Genomic DNA, 16,298 nt, shown 5'->3' on the forward strand with positions numbered 1-16,298 from the left:
AAAGATTAAAGATTAGGAAATAAAATAAAGTCAGAAGGAATAAAATTGGGACTGTAAGACTGAAATCATGAAGCCTCACAATTTCACAGCAAAACCCTTGTAAAAATTCTCATTTGATAAGAGGAATGAGTAGAAGCATTATCATGATGGAGAACTCTATAGTGAAGCTTTTCTGGACATTTGTCTGCTATTGCTTCAGTTATCTTTCTCAAAGCATTCTCATAATAAGTGGATGTTATCACTCTTCAGACCTCCAGAAAGTCACAAAGCAAAATGCCTTGAGCATTCAAGAAAACTGTGGCTGTGACTTTCGCTCTTGGTCAGTCTAGTTTTGCATTGACTGCACCACTTACATCTCATGGATCAATTGCTGTGATTGTTCTTTGTCTTCATGATCCTACTGATAAAGCCATATATCATATTCTACCATAATTATTCAAACATGTACTTCAGCTTCTTTATTCTATCTGTTTAAAATTCCCACTGAAATTTATGCTCTTGTTTGCAGATGATCTGAAGGCAACACTCTTGACATCCATCCACCAAACAGAAAGTTTGGTCAATGTTTTGTTTATTTTTTTTTTCAGTCAAAATTATGTAAACTGAACCAGTCTAGATGTCTATGGCTTTGGTTATTGTTTCTGCTGTTAATTGTTGGCCCTCTTCTATTAGAACCTAATCAAAATTAATTTTTCCTTTGAAAATTGATATTGATGGTCTGTTACTACAAGTGTCATCTTCTGCATAAACTCATTCCTTCTTAAAAAGAGTTATCCATCTGATTCTTTGAAGAAATATATCCATAAATATTTTGTAAAACATCAATTATTTTACCATTTTTCCACCCAAGCTTCACCAAAAATTTGATGTTTGTTTTTGCTTCAATTTTAGCAGAACTCACATCGCTCTGATACAGATTCTTTTCAAACTCACGTCTTCTGTTTCCTAGTGCCCCAAAGTAGATTCTGGGGCCAGCAGGAGGAAAGGTGGTTAAAGTGCTGAACTTCCACTTGACTGACTGCAGTTCAACTCCTGACCTGGTGGCTTGAAAATCATGCTGGATCTAACTGCATGCATACCCCAAATCCCAAGAGGACAGTGGGAGAGGGGCAGTTATGGCATGGCCATGCCCTTGAAGAGGTGATTTCTCATTTTCTCTCTCTCTTTCACTCTGGCAAGCACATACACCCTACGGGGAAAAAAAAAGACTACATTGTAAATTTGTGTGTGTGTGTGTGTGTGTGTGTGTGTGTGTATGTATGTACAGAAATGAGAGAGAGATCAAGACGTTCACAGATGGTCCCTGACTCAGGATGTTTCAACTTAGTATTTTTCTACTTTATGATGGTGAAAAAGCAATGTGCACCTAGTAGAAACTGTAGTTTGAGTACTCACAAGACCATTCTGTCTTTCTCTTTCAGTTCAATATTCAATGAATTATATAAAATACTGAACACTTGATTATAAAATAGGCTATGTACTAGATAATATTCCCAACTATGGGCCAACTCCTGCTAGAAGAGAGAGAGAGAGAGAGAGAGAGAGATTGAGAGATTTGTAACTAGAAATTGGCCTGCAAGTTTTTGAAAACTATAAATCCAAAATCTGCAGGGAGGGGGAACCAGCAGTTAGCGTAATGGCTATGTCGCTGGACTCCCACGTAGTCGACCGCAGTTCGCATCCCAGACCCGGTGACTTAAAACTCACACTAGGTGCATGTGTGTGCGTGCCCAAGGTCCCAAGAGGAGAATGGAGGGAAGGGATTGCAGCGTGACCATCCCCTCTGGGGGATGATTTCTCACTTTCTGTCTCTAATGTCTCTCTCTGTCTGTCTGGCGAGCGCACGCGTCCTATAGCGAAAAACACTCAAATCAATAAATAAATAAATAAATAAATAAAAACTGCTGGGAGTGCCAGGGAGGCTAATTTACAGGAGTCCCAGGAAAAATCAATGTTCTGGTTCAAATGCCATCAGGTAGGAAGAATTAAAGTTGCAGATTAAGTTTAAGGCTGGCAACTAGAGAGCTGTCTCTTATTTTAAGGAAGGCCAGTCTTTTTGTTCTATTAAGGTCTTCAGCTGACTGAATGGGCCCACCTATGTTATGGAGGACAATCCGCCCTAATCATGTATGCCCATTTAAATGTCAATTTCCTCTAAACACTCCCTCACAGAAACACCCAGGCTAATGTCTGACTATTTGGGAATCCCATGGCCCAGCTAAACTGACACATAAAATTAGCCATCAACTCCCTGTGAAATCATTCTTCAGTTCTGTAGATAGACTAACTTGATTTTTCTTCCACTGTGTCACAAACACATATATAGCTCTCTACTTCTATTTACAAGTTTTGTTTTTTTTTTTACAATTTTTATGTCAATCTTTTCTATTGGATTTGACAAGGAAGAGAATCATGATTGACATATGTGACAAATTCATTTTTTTTTTAAGTTTCTTTCTTTCATGAGAAGGAGAGACAGAAAGTCAAGCATCCCCAATAGGGTTGCATGCTGCGGAGCTGCTCCCAGCCCTCCCAGCCATCCAGGATCACAAGCATGCAGGTTGTGTGTACAGGTGACCCCAAGACACAACCACTGACCTTCTTTGGGGCTTTCAGAATTGCAGAGCAATGTACTATGACTGTACCCCAGCAGCTGAGCCATCAGTGTTTGATAAATGGACAAATAAGGATGTAAAGCAAGAAATACTTGAAAAAAGTATATAAGAAACTTTATGTTGATAATTATTTTAATGAGACCGATTACACTGGCCAAGAGTAATGATTTTAAAGATAATGATAAATCTAGACATTATAGAATGTGCTACCATTTAAAAAATATATTATTATATCACATTTATTATGTACACAAGTGACTGATATTTTCCCCTCTAATAGATGCGACCACCAAGGCTTAGAGAAGATATGGACTTGATCAATGTCATAGAGTCAGTAACTGTCACTACCAGGACTTTCGAACATTCTCTATTTAGTACTTTTCCCCCAACAGTCATATTTTAATAAAAACCAGTCCTGGTGTCTTATTTTGTAATTTTAAAACTAAGTGTCTTTTAGTTGGTTATTAATTTCAAGATTCTCCCTGTACATGGTGAACGGATATGCTGTTACTTGGAGCAAAATGTTGGAACATCCTACTACTTGATTCATTTCCAATTTATAATATCTGTAAAAAATAGAAGTAGTTCAAATAGCTGCAAATTAAAGTACAGTTTAAAACCACTGTATCATATCAAACCTATCTGGGCTTCAGTTTATAAGAGCACACTGCCTGTGCATGGATAATCCATCACAGCTTAAAATTAGAAAAAAGACTTGCAGCAGGTCACTGATTTTTCTGACAACATGACCTTCTAAATACTTCTTAAACTAAATAGATGTATTTCCCTCTGAATGTTTTTGAATCAAGATACTTTGAGTGGAGGCTCATTTCTATACTCTGGGAAGCCCATTTGAGTCCATGATTTAATTAAACTGGTATTTGCATTTATAAAGCAGAAGTAACCAAGGGCAAGGTCATCTACTTATATGTGTGCTCTAGTTCTATAATGGAGATGTGCACATCTGTCAAGGCTGTTGAAGCCGAAGCCATGTGTCCTCTAAAGTTGGATGGTATTTTGGACACACTGCTTTAGCTTGCCTACAGAACAGCGTCAGATTTCATAGAGCCTGGGGCAGGGGGAGGGGATCCATACCGAGATGTAGTAGTATTGAATTTGGCCAGTATTTCTCATCTCTCTTTATAAAACTCATTTTTATTGTGTTTATTTTTGGTAAACACTTAGTATGTCTGGAGATAGCAATAAATGTAACTTCACACATACTCACCCAATATCAAATATCCAACTACTAGCAAATGGCCAGCTATTTAGCAACATGTATGTGGCTAACAGGTTTTGTTCTTAACAAAGATATTTAGAATTATGTAAATAGAGCTTTCTTTCTCAACTCAATATCCATGTTATTCCATTAATCTGTTTTTGTTATTTTTATGTGTGTGGCATCCCAGAAAATATTCTTCAGGCTCTGCATTATTTTAGATAGCTGTCGTCCCAACTTTGTATCTCCTTTATTCTCCATACTAACAATAATTATATAATTTAATAATATTAAATTTAAAACATAGTGTTGATATTTTTAAGGAGCGTTGTAGGCTTCTTACAGGATAGGGATAGTGATCATATTTCTTTTAGCTAGGATCACCAAATGGTTAACTAAGAATGGCAGAAAGGAATACCACTTCCATAGAGTAAAAGATAGGTGTCCTGTGGTAAGGAAGAATTTAAAATTGTGTGGCTGAAGGGATGAAGCTTTAGGCATTTTACTGGGAGGTGTTCCAGGAAGTTGTGCGCCACTGAGGGGGAAATACATTAGAGAGCTTTTTCTCACAGGGAGAGAATGTAAAGATGGGAAAGTAGAAAGTATTATGGGAGATGAGGGGAAGCCTGCCACAACTGTAGGGAATTGTATACTTCGTTTTGGCTAATGAAAAGATTTAAAACAGGGATCAGCAGTTAGCGGAATGGCCATGTCGCTGAACTCACATGTAGCTGACCAGAGTTCGAGTCCCGGACCCGATCGCTTAAACTCACGCCAGGCGAGTTTGTGTGCTTGTCCAAGATCCAGAGAGAAGAAAGGAGGAGAAGGGATTGCAGCGTGGCCATCCCCGCTGGGGAGTGATTTCTCACTTTCTGTCTCTCTGTCTCTGTCTTTCTGGCGAGCACACGCGTCCTATGGCAAAAACGTCTCCAAGAAAAGAAGATGAAAAGATATAGAAGATGGAATCCATGCACTTTAGTAAAGCATTTGATGCAATGTCTGGTGAAACTATACTTTTAAATATTTCTAGTAGGTACAACTTTCCAAATAGATGAGAAACTACACATAAAGTAAATGGCATCATAGCCACACATGGTTAGGATGGAGATATGTGGGAGGACTCTTCATTCTCTATGGACTCCTGTAGGGCCTGTGTGGTTTGGTGCCTACTCCAATGCAGGGACGAGAGAACTGTAGAAGGTTTATAAATAATGCCTGAATGGTGCTGAGTGAGGAGGCAACATGTGAACATACAAATCCTATGAAAGGATCTAAGGAACTAAGATGTGTACGTCAGAGTACAAAAGATCATGAGAAGTAGGAATGGTTCTTCCCATGTTCTAAGCAGCACCAGTTCACCTCTTGGGATCTGGTAATCATTCATTAGCTTAAGGTGTCAAAATCCATCCTGAATAAAAGACTGATTTTTGTTCATCTCTCTGTTCTTCCTTTATTTCTTCTTTCACCAGAGATTACATGTACTTGCCACAAAGAGAGAGAAAGAAAGTAAGAAAGCACCTCCAATGGGGGATGATTACACCACAATCACTTCTCCTCCACTTCTTTCAGATTTTGGGCAAGCAGGCGCTCACACTCAGTGTCTCTCAAGTGTCTTGCTTCAGGACTTGAACTGAGCATTCAGCTATATGGAGTCAAGCCACCTTAACCACACCAGGGAGTGGTCCTTGTTAATCTATCTTGACAAAAATAGCAGAAGCTAGTAACAGCAAATGGAAATGGTTACTTCCTTAAATTAAAAATAAAACAAATAAAAAAATACAGTTAATGGGAAAGTAAAAGTTGTAGAAATGTAAATTTTATATAAAATGCAATAGAAATTCATTATCACATTACAGAATAAAAGTTATTTGTTATATTTTTAAGCTATTAATGTGAAAAATTATACTCCTATATGTAGGAACTGGAATAGCTTCTAAATTAATTGAAGAAAACAAAAACAAGCTGAATTGAAGTGAAGAAGAATGTACTTTAGGTCTTTTTACACTAACAACAATTTAAATTACAGAGATAATTATAATCTTGAATGGCTATGGAATATTTTTTAGAGTGAGTAGCTAGTATATGCTAATGGATGGGATAGGGTTTGATAAGATTTTTTCATAGGTTTACAAAGTTAGGACAAAGACTGTATATATGTATATATCAGTTTCTAAATCTTGTTACGTTTACAAGTGGTTTTAGAAATCATTTGTCTTATAAAAAGACACATGCTCCCTTTAATGGAAAGCAGTATGCATCTGAGCACAATTTGTGACTTTAATCTGATTCCTAATAAGGATTTTCTGTATAAATATAAGGCAAATAATTAATGAGAGAAAGAAGGAGTGTATCTAACACCAATTCTCTTCTCTTTTGGTTCTGGAAAAGAAAAGATGCAGAAGTTTTCAAACTGCATGGGAAATGTTCGAAAGGCAGAATAAGGCTTTATCTCTAATTTACAGAAAGCTGTCATGGATGAGGCTCGCACTCAACCGAAAGAGGATAGCAATTGATGGATATTGGCCTAAAGCCCTGGAGCAGTGCATGCACTTTGGAAACATTTTAACTTTAATTTAAAATATTCAATATGGTTGAAAGGACCATCTATTCAAAACAGAATGCAAGCTACCAGTAGAAGAATTAGTTATTAGTAAAAGTGACAGATCAGAGCCAAAATGTACTAGAATTGTATGTAGGTACTACATGCAGTACAGTGAAGGATAGATATATCTTTTGTAAAAGCCAAGAACTATGTTTTCATCGTTATACTGACCTTTTAGCAAATAATTTCTACTCTCCTATCCCCCAATAAATGATTCTTTATCTGCGTCTTTAGGAAAGCTTGATGTTTCAATGTTCAAGGAACCACTGCTGTCAACACACTAGAAGTTTGTCTTTTATAATGGTACTGAACTTAAGATGTTAAACATAAAATTGGGGATAACTAGGATTTGACTAACTATCCTACATTAAATTTTAACCATAAAGGGGAATTCTATGATTAAAATTAGATTGACTTTTATAAATGTTATGTATTTTTTATCTTTAATGAAAAATTTTATTACATCTATCTCTTTTCATGTCTTTTGGTTTTATTATTAGCATTTCTTTCTTGCTATTATTTTTTACTTCGTTCTGTCCTTATTTTGTTCTGTTTATTTGATCTTTGGATGAAGCCTGAGCAAAGCGAACAGGTTTATGCTGAAGTTCTGTGATAGCCTGATCTGAGTCCTGACTAGGGGCCAGTCCTCCCACTCACTAGATTTCGTACTTGCCTGGGTTCGCCTGTCCACTCCTTTAGAATCCACTCTCCAGGAGAGGCACTAGGTAAGGATGATCACACACCCTAAGGCACTCTCTATTGCCTCCCAGTAATGATAAGATTATATGATGACGTTTTCGCCTACTTTTACTTTTCAATTTAATGGTTTATATTGGAGTATTTGGATTCAGACAATTTATGGTAAGAAGAGAAGCATCTTGGATATAGAAATAGCTAGAGACTTTCGCGAATGGTGTCTAGTTTGATAATCTTCCTCAATCTGACCAAAAGGAAGGTTGCTATACACATGGATATGGGTAAACTGAGGCTTTCTACGTAACAATCTGTCCTAATGACATGTAGTCTGTGTGGACTTCTTCCTGAAAGCTTTCTCTTCTAGTTTGGAGCATGCCATATCATCTGTGCATATTGCCTATGCTCAAGTAATTATATTCTAAAAGAAAAAAAATCATTATTTTTTTAAATTAATACATTTCTTCATTATTGTTTCAAATTTACCATAGGATAATAACCCTCACAAATTATAATACTCACAAAATTATAATTATATAAATAAAATGTAGTACATTTATGAAATAAAGATTTATATAACCTTTACCATTTAAAGGCGATGCTATTGATGAGAAATCAAAGTCATTATCAATAAAACATTAACTGAAAAATGAAAGCACCTAGAAAGAACAAAGCACTATTAATAATATCTACTCAAGTTCTGTGAATTATTTAGTATAATTCACGTTTTAATTGTCTTTTGGAATAAAATAACACATTATCATAAAGTGAATATATTTAATGTTAGATCGCATCAATTAGTAAATGATCACATTGCTAGCACCATGAAATTTAGGCCTGGAATGTTAATCTAGGTAATAGATTTTAATTTTATGTTACTATTTTATTCATGAGCAAATCTATATATTGAATAAGAACTTAATGCAATTATTTTCTACTGATACAAGACATTTGAATTATAATTGTTAATTGCTTTGGCAATAATCTATGATTCTCAAAATGTGAAATTGTTCTGGAAACATGCTCAATGAAAGATAAAATAATTTAGTAGAACCAATAGGACAAAATTGTCTGAAATATAAAAGATTCATTGATTCATCCAGTAATTCAATAAAACATAATGGTATCTACTTTATACTCAATGACTGTGCAAAGAGCTAGAAATTCAGACACAAATAAGGCAGAATTACTACAGCTAATAGTCTGGCTGTATACAGTGTCTGCTAGTCATACTTCCTTACTGGGTACTATATTAAAAGGCTGTCAGTATTCCGTGGCCAATTAAGGCCTCGAATTACATCATTGTACTTTGCCTTTTATTCAAAACTCCTTCCTTTATTAAATTCTCTGAATTCATAGCTTATTATATAAATTTCTTGCTTTTGGATAATCTTAAGCATAGTCATGGAGGACAGCTAATTTGTTTTTGTTTGTTTGTTTTGTTTTTTTATCTATCTATTTATATATTTTTATTATTATTCATACATTAAATCCCTATACATCATTTAGATTGTGAAGAGACTTTAGGTTTTTGTAGGAGGACATGTGCACTCTCCAGAGGGAGACAGTGAGAAGGAATGTGAGAAATCAACTCCATAAAGAAGATGGCCACACAGCAATCCCGGCTCCTCCATTCTCCTCCTGGGATTTTGGGCACCCACACACACGCTCCCAGAGTGATTTTCTTTCTTTCTTTTTTTTTCTTAAGGATTATTTATTTAATTTTATTTATTTATTATTATTATTCATTTGACAGAGAGAGAGAGAGAAAGGGAAACTGAGGCAGCAAGCTGCCAGGTCTGGGACTCAAACTGTGGTCTGCCATGTGGGAGTCTAGTGCCTTAATTACTATGCCAGCATCCCTAGAGTGATTTTCAAGTTGCCAGGTCCAGAACTTGAACTGCAGTTGGCCAAGAGGGAGGTCTAGTGCCATAACCCTGCCCCATCTGCAGGCCCCAGGACAATTTCTTTGTAACTATGTCTCTTTCTGGACAATGATTCTGGCTATACTATTTTGTGCTTCAGCCACCCTGAGTAAACAATTCTTTCTGTTTACCAGATCCCAGCCCAGAGAATGTCTTTCTAGATATTGTATTTCTCTAAGGCATTTTTCCATTAAATACTTGAGTAAGGCCTGCAGGTTGAAGATAAATACACTTACGAGGTTCTTCCAAAAAGTTATGGGAAGTATCTATTATTTAAAAACTATTGGAGAATAGCAGGTAGCATAGTTGTTAAGGCACGGGATCTCCACATGGTTTACCACAGTCTGAGTCCCAGACCTGGTGGCTTGAAAATCACTCTAGGAGTGTGGGTATTTGTGTGTGTGTGTGTGTGTGTGTGTGTGTGTGTGTGCCCAAGATCCCAGGAGGAGAATGGAGAAGGAATTGCAGCACGGCCATCCTCTCTCTTACTGTCTGTCTCTCTCCTGGTGAATGCCCTCTGACCAAAAAAAAAAAAAAAAAGAAAAAAGAAACCTTTAACAGATCAAAAGAAAAAGAAAAAGGCAAAGTTCTCTGTTGAAAAGAATGTAAAGAATGTATATGGTAATATGCTTGATTTGATTGTCATGCACTGCATGCATACTTTAAACAACCATATTGTGAGTTACAGAGATGTACAATGAAGGAATGTAAATAAATTAGCAACAACAACAAAAAACACCACATATGAATTTCACATTTTTTTACACCAAAATAAACTCGCTCTTTAATTCTATTTTTCCATGAACTTTTAGAAGTGCCTTCATATATATAGGGAGTAGGATTGTGCATTGTGGGATATTACTCAGTAGAAGTCCGCAAAGTAGGGGCTGTCAGGTGGTATGGTGGTTAAGGCACTGGACTTGGCCAACCGTGGTTTCTATCCTTGATCTGGCAGCTTCTTTTCTCACTTTCTCTCTTGTTTTCGGCTGAGCACAAATGCTCTACAGCAAATTTTAAGACAGTAATAATAAATAAATAAAAATAATTCTGAAGAAAAGTCTGCAAAGTGTGTTTATGTCACAGAAAAAATAAATACATTGAACTTTTATATAAACTAAGATAATTCTGCCACACTTTGAGAATTGTTCTCCACATTTTTACTAAGGAAATATTTATTGACCTATGATAACTTTGGGTGTGCAGTAATGACAAAGGCCCTGTCCTCATAGAGCTTTCAGTTTAGCTGTGAAAACAAACTTCGAGGGACCAGCAGTTAGCGTAATGGCTATGTCGCTGGACTCCCACGTAGTTGACCGTGGTTTGCGTCCAGGACCTGGTGGCTTAAAACTCACGCCGGGTGCGTGTGCATGCGTGCCCAAGATCCCAAGAGGAGAATGGAGGAGAAGGGATTGTGGCGTGGCCATCCCCCCTGGGGGGTGATTTCTCGCTTTCTGTCTCTCTGTTTCTCTCTGTCTAGCAAGGGCACGCACCCTATAGCAAAAACCTCTCCAAAAAAAAAAAAAGAAAAGTAAAACAAACTTTGATCAGGAATCATAAGGGTGCTGCATGTCGTGGAGGAGGAGTGCTGGGCTGCTGGGACTTATGATAAATAGGCTTCGCCTTGTCAGACTTCCAGGAAGGTGTCTGAAATGAACACCAAATTCACATATTAATAAGCCAATTTCTTGAGCACTAAAATCCATTTTTATAAGCCCACCAGGAGAGAAAATGATTAATATGATCCATTTTATAATTGTTTTTTTAAGACATGGCACTATATTATATAAAAGTAAATAAATATATTTATTATTTGGTTGCATTTATTAATGTGCAATAACACATTTCTCTTGTTGATTATATTCTATTATCATAAGCACTTATGACAACAAAAAAGCAAATAAGGTAAAAAGTTAATGGACATGACTGCATTCACCTCTTTCCCATATGGTCCCCCCAAAAACAAAATTGGTAAATAATTTAACATTGACCACATGAAATCCACAGGTACTTCACTTCATATGAACATACAAGGGGATAAATCAATGCCTAAGTTTACTCAACTTCCTGAGATACTGTCTGCATAATGCATTCTTGCACAAAGTACTGAGTTCCTCAAATTCTACCTTTTCTATTAAACTGGCATGCTAACAGTATATTTGGAGAACTCTGTCTTCTATATATTTAATCATCTATTGCACATCACATTTTTCTTTGTATGAGAGGGTCTTTGGGGGGAGTTCAGCTCAGTCTGTTCCACTGGAGGACTCCCTGCTACTGAGTGTTTGTTTATTCCTCCTTTAAAATACTCATAGGATTCCTTGCACAGTGTCCACTCTGTAGTGAATACTTAATATAGTTTTGGTTAAATAAAATGAAAAGAGTTTAAGTGAAGTGTCTATAAAATCGGTTATATTAATATTTTTGAACAAATACATCTCAGAAAACACAACCAAATGTTGAACAGAAGGTCCACAATTGCATAAAATCCTAACCATGACTGTAATTGTTTTGCTACAGAACATGGGAACATGATAAATCAAAATCTTCAAATAAGCAATTATCTCAGTTTTTTTTTTTCCCAACCAATTTCTTTATTAGCACTGGTAACTGTCAGATTTGAAAATTCCTCCCTCCAACTAATTTATGTTATAAAGGAACAACATCCATAGAATGATTAAATACTGAAGAAACAAAAGAATTAAATGGCCCAAGTACTGAATTATCAAGGTTTTCTTTCTAATTGCAGCCCAATTACAGCAGATAGAAATGTTTCTACCAGAAAGAGGAAACTCAAATTCCATAAGAATGCATATAAACAAGTAGACTAGGTTATGGAACTGTATACCAAGCAAAGGAAGCACTTCGCTGACAATTCAGTATGCATGTCCATAAAGGAAACAAAACAACAAAACAAAACCAGTAGAACTATTATCAAATGTGCACATTATGTAATATCCAGGGCTTAAAACAATGGATATGGCTATATCCTTGATTTGAGTATTGCACATTATATACATGTTTTGAAAGCCGTACTGTACTCCACAAATATGAACAGTGGTTATTTGTAAACCAGAAATCAATTTCAAAATACAATAATAAAGTTTAATTTAAAAAATGAGAAGATCTCGAACATTAAGTATAAAGAACACACATCGTCCAAAAGGAAAATGTTTTTAAGTGCGGATCTCTTACTTGTTGAAAACATTTTGGTAACCAGCATCAGCTTATAGGCTTTCCTAGAAGGAAGGGATTCAAAAAGTACTCCAGACTGAAAGGGACACTAAATGTGATGAAGAGGTTATTGAGCAGAGATCAAAGGAGCCTGCAGCTGTTCTGTCCTAGTTGTCCTGGGGTGCTCTTTGATGTCTGTGTAACTGTTTGGGCTAAAATCAGAGTCCTGTGGAGAAAGAACCACTCCCATTTTTCCCACCTACTCATACCAGTCCCACCTAGAAGTTGAGAATTGGGTAAACACCCAGGCATGTCTATTAAAACCTATGGGGTTATAAGAACATTTTTACTTCAGAGGAGAAAAATAGTGGATGATTAAATAGGAAGTGCACACAAGTTAAAAGTTTTAATAAGACATCCTTATTGAGAAATAATGCACATAACTTATGATTCACCTAAAGTGTACAATTCAAAGATTTTTCAGTGTATGCAGAGACATGTGCAACCATCGTCACAGGAAATTGTAGAATCTTCTCTTTATTACAAAAAGAAATCCTGCACTCTTTACACATTGCTCCTCTCAGACTCCCATCCTCCCTCCCTAAGGAAGCACAATTTACTTGCTGCTTCTATTAATTTGCCCATACTGGACATTTTGTATAAATTATATCATATCATATGAGGCCTTTCCTGACTGGCTTCTCAGCATAATGTTAGTTTTATTTATTTATTTTTCTCCTAAGTGAAATATTGTTTTAGTCTCTCTATGCTAGTATAGTATTTCATGAGTGAGAACCTTAGACTTCCACTGATAAATCTGGTTCATTCTTTCAAATAATATGCGTAGTGTCTTAATTCCACAAAAATGTGATCTAACTTTCCCTTGTATATCTTCAGATTTGTTCCTAGAAATTACGAGATTCATGTTGATGTAAAGAAATTAAATACATTAGTCACCGTCAGTGCTACATGTTATGATGTCACGCTTTGTCTCACCAACTTCTTTTTAAGGTCAGTAATTACTTCATTTAGACATATTTCTTGTGGTTATAATCCCTGAAAAATGAAAGGTATAATTGAGAGAGGGGAAAAATGCCTACATGTGTTCAAGGATTTAAAAATAAATTCAAAATCCCCTATCCTCACACATCAGTTGAGTGCATATTTCCTAAATCTTTCACTATGGCAACAGAGCTGGATGGTTCATTCAGGCCAAAATGACCCAAATCTGGTGTATCTATTGGCACATTTTCATAGCCAAAATAAAATTGAATGTAATTATCAAATAACTCAAACAAAAAACCCCTACCCCATGATTCCTATAAATATCTGACTAATAGGTTTGCTGCCTGAAACATCCCAATTAATTATTGCACTTCACACCTTAGTCTGTCTGACTGGGGAGGCTTGCCAACTCAACGGCATTATCCTGTCCTCTGTACGTGCAAGGTCTTCACAGCCAGGGACTTGCTTTCTGAAGAATGGCTATCCCAGAGATGATCCAAAGAACAGTTTTGCCAAGTAACCCTGTCTTATTTCTATTTAAAGACCATAGAGATCCAGCACCAAAAAGCTAACATGGAAATTTCACTTAATGTCTGTGGCACTAAATGTAAATTGTATTTAGAAAGTATGTCATGAATGGGAACAATGAAGATCTCCAATAAAGACCGTCTAGAAAAAAGCAGTAAAGGGACAAGCAGTTAACGTAATGGTATGTCGCTGGACTCCCATGTAGTTGACCGCGGTTTGAGTCCTGGACCCTGTGACTTAAACCACGCCGGGCACGTGTGCATGTGTGTCCAAGATTCTGAGAGGAGAATGGAGAAGAAATTGCAGCGTGGCCGGGGGAGGGGGAAGGTGATTTCTCGCTTTCTGTCTCTCTGTCTCCCTCTGTCTTTCTGGAGAGCGCACGCACCATATAGCAAAAACTTCTAAAAAAAAAAATGATAAAAAAGAAAAAAGCAGTCAACTTTGTAGTTTGTTAAGAAACTCACCATAGCTACATTTACTCTATATGAACAGTTTGGTTGACAGGATAGATAATACACCAACCAATAGACAGAAAATATAAAGAATATCTGCTTTTTGATTGAATATTCTAAAATCAATTAACATATTTTTTAATTGCCAGAGAGTGCCTGTGCTTACTAAAGAGCAACAGAGAGGGGGAGAGGGAGAAGGCACCTCCCAATGGGATGTGGTCATGCTGCAATCCCTTCTCTTCTAATGCCAGAGATAGGGATTGGTACCACACAGTTGGACATGCAAGAAGTAGCTCCCTTAACCACCAGGCTATAGGGATGGCCTCCAAAACAAATATTTTAAATGTGTGTGTGTGTTTTTCTTTTTTATCTTTATTGTAACTCAAGAGTACTTCACCTGTTAATTTCTAAATTGTAAATACTATTTTACGACACAGGCTTTTTGGTTTCCAGAAGTAAAAATAAAAAACTTGTTTCATTTCAGCTGAGATCCTGTCTTATTTGTTTTCTGCAGTAAGACAGCAAGAAACTACAGATTAAGTATTTCAGGATTTCTAAAAGCTTTCTGATGCACTCCATTTCCTTTAAAGGTCTTATGTGGAGAAGTAATTTTAAAGATAGACAAGATAATAATTATGACAATTACAAAGTGGAAGGGAAAATATCCTTAGTTAATATATCATATATATCATATGCAAACCATTAGGCCTAGATTATGTAAGCAAATTAAAAAAACATATATACCTGCAATGCTAATCACACCATGCAAAAGTATCTATGTGAGAACCAGCAGAGGGGATCTCAGTATTGCTGTGAGATCCACCATAAGTAAAGTCTGTTGCTCTTGCTCTTGGCTTTAAAGGGTACCTTGGCATAGGGTTGGCCCTGGAGATGGTATTATTGTGGCAACATAAGGAACATGTGGTCCATGAGTTCATTATCTCAAGTGGGACCTAACTGGGTGACTTTGCCCTTGGCACTCTCCTGTCTTATTCACTTAATCTGTCCCTGCTGGGATGGAGGAGGAGGGCATTGGAAATGAGTTCCAGGGAAAGTTCAGAGAGGTCTAAAGAGCAAAGGGGCAAAGCAGCACTGCAGTTCAGGGATGAGAAGTTCCCCAGCTGTCGGTATGAACAATACACAGAAGTTTTAAAGTAAAAAGATATAAATCTTACCAAGTTGAATGCTTTCCCCAAATGAGCTTATTTCAAAGTTTTCATTTCAAAGTTCCTGTGAAAATGTACAAGAAGTTACATGTTCATTACTCACATCTAATAAGGTGGAAACTCAGCAAAAAATGATCCACTACTCTTCCTCTGTTATTTGGTTCTTTTGATATTTTCACATGATCATGCAAGAGTTTACCACATGCAATAGAAGCACTTGTGTTTACACTGATCATAGTTGTTTGGCTGTTTTTAAAATTATATTTTGTATTAATGGCTTAATCTTAGTTTCTAATTCTGTTCCAATGGAACATTTTTTGTTTGTTTGTTTGTTTCAGTGAATGATTTTTTTTTAGAATGCCCAGAACATAAAACCAATTTCTCCTGATGGAAATTAAAATATAATATTTAAGTAAAAAAGAAATTAGCACCCTATCCCTAATCACTTAAGAGTATATCCTGTGACAGGTTAAAGAGCTTACTATTTTGCAGAGTTTGGAAACATAAATGTTAACAAATCTTATTCGAATCTACTATCAACCACCTCTACTTTTGACCCTTGAAAAGTACAAGCCACAGTACTTGCTACAGTTTAATACAGTGGTAGCCCTGTTTCTCCTAGGTTGGCAATACAGGCAGTACGTTGATTTCTGGGAAACTCATTCAGCAGACCTTCATTCAGCAAAAATTTATTGAGCGCCTTCTGTGTGCTTAGCATTTTATGTTCCAGTAAGGCTAAACTACTTGCCATTCCTCCCACATGCCATCCTTCTAGTCTTCATTCCTTTGATCGTACCAACCTCTCTGCCCAGATTGTCTCCTCCATTTTTTAACTACATATATTTCTTCAATTTTTTTTCCGTTCTTCAACACACAACTCACATTCCTCTTCCTTTTGAAATTATTCCTTATTCTTTTCAGC

General features: G+C 36.4%; 1 long non-coding RNA gene across 1 annotated transcript in view; it reads left to right on the plus strand.

Moving 5' to 3' along the window:
* Positions 1–16,298, plus strand: part of LOC102473860 (uncharacterized) — a 50,455-nt gene that overhangs the window by 31,233 nt on the left and 2,924 nt on the right. The window contains exon 2 of the long non-coding RNA XR_335634.1: positions 13,123–13,236. This is a non-coding gene — a long non-coding RNA (uncharacterized LOC102473860). The remainder of the gene's footprint in view (positions 1–13,122; positions 13,237–16,298) is intronic.

The sequence above is a fragment of the Tupaia chinensis genome, unplaced genomic scaffold (assembly GCF_000334495.1).
Source record: "Tupaia chinensis unplaced genomic scaffold, TupChi_1.0 Scaffold000478_3, whole genome shotgun sequence".
NCBI lineage: Eukaryota > Metazoa > Chordata > Mammalia > Scandentia > Tupaiidae > Tupaia > Tupaia belangeri.